Source organism: Chelonus insularis, unplaced genomic scaffold (genome assembly GCF_013357705.1).
Source record: "Chelonus insularis isolate UGA/USDA-ARS -01 unplaced genomic scaffold, ASM1335770v1 contig_41_pilon, whole genome shotgun sequence".
NCBI lineage: Eukaryota > Metazoa > Arthropoda > Insecta > Hymenoptera > Braconidae > Chelonus > Chelonus insularis.
In genome coordinates, this window is record NW_023276571.1 from 288,278 (window position 1) to 294,619 (window position 6,342).

The following is a 6,342-nucleotide window of genomic DNA, read 5'->3' on the forward strand; positions in this document are numbered from 1 at the left end:
TACATTGCTCTTGAGACAGATTTTTGAAGTGAAATATTCAAATGACCAAAAGAGGATCAGGATAATAGGGAACATTTGTCAAATAAGATCAGCAAATAAGCTAGTATAATACTTAATGCACAGTATAAACATGAGAGATTATTTGAAATAATAATTTAAAGTTTGATAAAACAAAACAGATTTGAGATATAATCATGCAAGGATATATTTGTCCATCCAATGTCTTCATAAATGAAACCATAAAATTTCCTTTCATTACAAAAGATAACATTTAAGATCCAGCTTTTATGTAATACTTATTATTACACTTTTTTTTTTATTATTTATTATTTACAATTAAAGTTTTGAATTTTATTGCATGAAATTAAATATTAGTGTTGGTAAAAAAAATTTTTTATACCTCTCAACTATGTATCAATTCCGTTATTTTAAAACTTTTTATCTCAGTAATGAAACTCTACTCCAAACTCATGTTACTTTTTTGAGTGTTTATAAATGACTGACTAAAAAAATATCGAAATACAAAAGAGGCTCTTTATCAAATTATTGTTACGCTTGGGAAATATTTATAAAAAAGAGAAAAATCTCTGTTTTAAAACAGAGGGGCGAGAATTTTATATTACTATAAATTAATAATAACAGCATGGAAACCTAGATGTCTGTTGAAAGAAATTTTTAACTAGATCTTAATGAAAATAAAGTGATAGACATAAGTAAATATTTTACTCATTAAAAGTTAAAAAATATTTAGTTAATTAAATACTTCATTCATGAAAAGCACACTTTTTACTTGATGATTTATCAAGCTTGATAAGGTGTATCATATCCATTCCTGGATCTATTCTTGGATGATGTTATTATCCAGTCATTTTCCAGAACTAGACTATAGTTGTGCATGGAGACCAATGGTGTTACAGTTATAGAAAATGACTTACTAATAACACCATGTCAAAAGTCTTCTGTATGAGGTGTCAGTTAGCTTGTAGATTGTTCAACTGATGTATCTTATCCAAGTAAAATTTGTTTATCAATCTAGAGACTCGTTAATTGAATTTATCACACCAAACTCATCCTCATAAGCATCAATTTTCTATACCTTAGAATGCTGTGATATTATTAATTAATTCCATTGAAAGCTTATCCACCAGTTTGATCAGAATCTCATGTTTTAGAACATTCTTGATAAGAGTCCTTCAACGTCTCTGATATTTTCATAGTCCAGCTTTGATAATTTGCCATTTAAAATAATATTATTGCACTAGTTCTCCTTCCTAGAAGTTTCAAAAAAAGTTCACCCAACCTTGGATTGAATCATTTTAAATCCAAGAAAATCTTGGAACTTTCCTTTACTTCCTTTAATAAGCATCATTTGATTGCTTTTACCCCAAATTTGTTGGCCATGATGCACAAAAATGATTTTTAGTAATTATTCTAAGATAAAAATAAAAAAAAGTTGATTGAGAATTGTATAAAAATATTGAAATAAAATCTATATCACAATTCAGCTATAAAGTTTCCTATATCAATTGACCTTATGCTAAATTCCGAAGAAACACTAGTGCTCTTAGAAATAGAAAAAGTCTTATATATACAATTTTGACCGAATTGCATCAATTTTATTCATCAGATATATCTAACATTACTTAAGAAAGAAATCTGAAGTAGAAAAAGCAGTGAGAAATAGCAGAATGAATGATGAAGATAAGTATAAAATCAGTAAAAGTGAGGAAATGCTCAGCTAAGTACTCTGAAGCTTTATCTTTTTTTTTTTTCATATTTACATCTGAAATATTAACAAGTCACTTGTACAAAGAGCTTCTTATTTTTAAAGCTCACGATACGAATATTTTTCTACTTCATTTTTTTTTATTGCAGAAATATAATCTGATTATCATCGCTTTCTTCAACAGAAAAAAAAATTGAGAGTAATAATCAAAGATTTTCAATGACAACTTTTATAAAACAATTCAATTTTATTTCATTTCCTAAATGAAATTGAAATGTTCAGCTTTTTACTCTTTGTCTGGTATTAAAAATCATTCTTGTCTATGAAGCTTTATATTTTTAGTGACTCTATTCTTGAAATTTTTGTGTGAGCCTATAATCGGCTTTCAATACATATAAAACAGAAAGATAAATGATACTATTGATTCGTTCTCGATTGATTTTTCGACACCATTCTTCATTTCATCTTCTATCCCTATAATAATTATTATGAGCATCACGTCATTGTGTGTCTACTAAATTAATTAAAGTTGACTGAATTCCAACCAGTAAATGAAATCTTTTTATTTCCAAGATTGTCAAAGTTGTATCAGTTGTTGATAGCATCAATGAAAACATTAATGAACAAATTACCACAGTGAAAATAATTTATAGCTGTAGGAATAATACCATACCCCTTAGATTACCTATCTCCTTAGATAGCTCTAGGGATTATCTAAATAATTGATTGACAATATCTGAAATAGTTGTTTTGAAAATATCGTTTTTGCAGCTATTTTAAATATTATCCTGTTAGTTTTGTTTAGAAGGTTAAACAATTTTTTTTTTTACTTAAGTGTCTGTATTCAAAGCTATTAAAGCTATCTGTCGTCTGTAACAATACTTTAAATACTTCCTACAAGTATAAATTTTTTTCAGTGTAGGAGAAGTATTTTTCCATTCACATCAACCACAAAATCATTAATTCAGAGAACAACTCGCTGTTGAGTTGATATGTTTGTCCATCTATACAAGGGTTGGCTCTGTCATTCAACTCCAAACATTGGTTATCTGCCAAATTGATTTTTTGGTTTTCAATTTTTTTATTTTTATTTTTGTTTTGAGTTTGTTTTATTATGATATCAATTATAGTTTCCCTATTATTGTTGATCAATAAATTCTCATATATCAGAATAATAGACATATTAAAGCTATTCAACCTTATTCATTTATTTATTAATTTATTTATTCATTCATTAGTCATATTAACGTCATAATCATGAACGGCCTCAGTACATAATAAGGAAAGCTATAAAGAAAATAATTAATGAATGATGAAACATTAATGAGACAATAAAGAATATTTTTAGTTCTTGAGTATTATGTCTAGAATAACGTAAACATATAAAAGATCATTAGAATTTATTAGATAATTTATAAATCATAAATAAAGATCATTACGTCAATATTTCTATTCTCATTCAGTATAAAATTATTTATCATTTTTTATTATTTAATGTGTCCATTATTTACTCACCTAATTTATCAATAAACACTCAAAAAATAAAATATTTGTTGCCTCTGAAGTCTATGGTTGGTATTCAATTCATTGAATCCAATTCACAAAAACAATTTTTTTTATATTAAAAAAAAAATACAGAGTATTTGACCATACGTGAAATTTAACTTATAGATTTCAAAGTATTCTAGTTTTCAGCTACTTGAAAGAACCGTTTGAGTTGAATGTGGTATTTTATTTCATATAAGTCTGTATTCTAAAGAGAAGAATGAATATTCTCATAGGTAGAAAACAGATTTTTATAGCATTAAAATGCTAGTCTTTCTATAGCAAAAAGTTTAGTGAATAGAATAAAACTGCAGTTTTGTAGATCAATGAGAACAAGTATTGTTATCAGACACAAACATTTTCCAGTCACCCTCGAATCGTTTTTTTTTTCAGTGATGTTTTTATTCATTACTACTGAAATACCAAGTGTGCTTGAAAGTATGATTGGGGAATTAAACCTTTTTTCTAAACCTTCTAGAAATTTTGATGATATTTGTTTGATGTGTTTTAATAAAAACATCAAAGAAAATGTTAGTAATATTTCCTTCTAAACATCGTCAATACTTAACTTAATTTCCCCTCCATTCCAGTCATTGATTCTTATGAAAATATACCCCAATAAAATGAACAGTGGTCGATTTGGCAATACAATATCTCAAGCTAAAGAGCATTGTGGTTGTTCTTCGACCATGCGACAAAGTTGTCAAGTCTTACCATACAACCAATCGAGGGTTGAAAATTTTATGAGCCCAGTTAAGTCATCCTTATCGTTTAGATACATTGATAGATCTAATTGAAGTTGTTGTGGTAAATACATTTGGAGAACAAATGAATTATCAATATTGATGAGTCACAGTCTGGCTGCTTTGTTTTTTTGAATGTTTTTGTGATCAAGTGATTGGATGTGATAGAACAAATAGATCAATAGATGAACACCACCGAAAAAAATTAACTATTTAGTAGAACTCTGGAAGAATAAAGATTAAAATATATCAAAGTGGTTTTTAAATCTCAAGCTAAAGTCTGATAAATTAAAAAAATTATTGATGTGTGAATTTCTGTACTCTTATTGATTGTTAAATTTAAATTGAACTTTGAATCCAAGAGAGACTAAGTAAACAAGAGTTGTTTTGCTTGCTTAGAGAGAGTTAGAGGTATGCGTGTGAGAAAAAAATTAGCTAGTATAAGTCTATGTCTTTGCTTGCTCTATTCAGAAATGCTTTTACTAAAAAAAATTAACAAATAATCATTTTCTACTTTGATGATGATTGTACTCTCTTGTAGCTAAAGTTTTAGAAGACTTTTTGCCACTTTATTTAATATTAAAAACCAATTTTTGAGCAAATCTACTCTTAAGGATAAAAAACTGACTACCAAAGCTATGAACTTGTTTCATGAAGGTCTCTAATTAGAGACAGAGCTGACTTTAAACTCTTCAACATGCTATTCAATCTAATGAAACTAGTTAACCATTTTGTAGAATCCGTTTAATATGATTGAATCTTTGGATCAACATGATTATTAATTTGAAATCTCATCATAAATTCAATGAAGATTCATTTATAAAACAGAAAAAAGTCTAATAATTGGTTGAAAATTTGTTAACCCAAATACATAAATGATTTTAGGTCTATAATAAAACCGATTACCATAGTCCATTAAATATTGTTGGACTGGCAATTGTAGATTAAAATTTTTAAGTTTATAACTGAATATAGAAATTGTTCATGCAGCAAAATTTGTAGGGATATAAAATATTCTTTTTGTCGTAATACATTTGTCTCATTCTTTATCTGGGTAAAATGTTAGATTGAAAAAATGGTGGTACGAATAAGTATGGCAGTAAAAAGAAGATACTTTTTGATGTCGCCAGTGTAGTAACCTGAAACTGTCGTTTGAATATAATTGGAATTGTGCCAGGCGACTCGAAGAATCCACGGCTGCACCAAATGCATGCACTGCACGCGATTACACAAAATCAGAATTTCAGTGTATTCAACTGTTGTCAAATTAAACTGCCATTTTTCATTTAGAGGAATAGCGAATAGTTCACATTGCACCGAATTCTTCAAATTAAACTAAAGAAAAATATACGAAATAAAGCATGATTAAATTTTATAATGAAAAAATTCAATACTGTGGGAAACGAAAGCAAAAGAAAGTGAGAACAGAAGAGAAATAAAAAAAAGGGTGCAAGAAAATAAAAGCTTAGTTGTGAGAAATAAATAATGAAAGAGTTTGAATAAAGAAAATCTTAAAAAAAGAATCAGCCTTTTTCAACAAGACAAGTAAAAAATAATTCTACAAACGAATAATATTTTTTTTATAAATAATATTTAATTTATGATGATTAATAATCGATCATCAATTAAAGCATCAGCAGTGAACTAATATTATATGTTAGATCTGGTACAAAATTATCATTTCAAGATTTTCTCCAAGTTGGATCATGATAGCAAGCTTGGATCCGAGTTGAACAGGACTGGCACAAGCTAAGGGCAGCTTTTTTAATTTATTTTACATCCCCTAGTAAGAAATAAGACTAGGTTGTTCTTGGCCCAATGCTAATATAGTCTAGCCAACTTGGTCCAATATTAGACCAAGAATGGGCCAGTCTTGTTTCCTACTAGAGTATGGGTGGTTTTGCATATCACTGCATTTAATTCTTACTGACAAAAGTAATCGATATTACATACATTAAATTAATCATGGAATTATTAGATATTTTATTTTTAAATTTAATCTCAAATGGATAAATAATTCATTTATTTCAATTGAACCAGATCTGGTCCAAGTATAGCTGTATTGAATAAAACTATTCTTGATTTTGTTCTTTATTGATTTTCATGAAAGAAAGTTTAAAAACTTATATTATACCATTCGTTAATTTTCTGAGAAATAATTATGTAAGAAAAGGTCGTAAAAAGAGGTCTGATATAATTTGAATACTGTATAAAAGTCCTCTGTTCTTAAAAGTAAGGTACAATTGAGCTATATCTCCATTATCATCAAGATAATAAGTACCCCGAAAGTGATGTATTTTTGGTAATAAAGTTCACTTTATTCTCTGC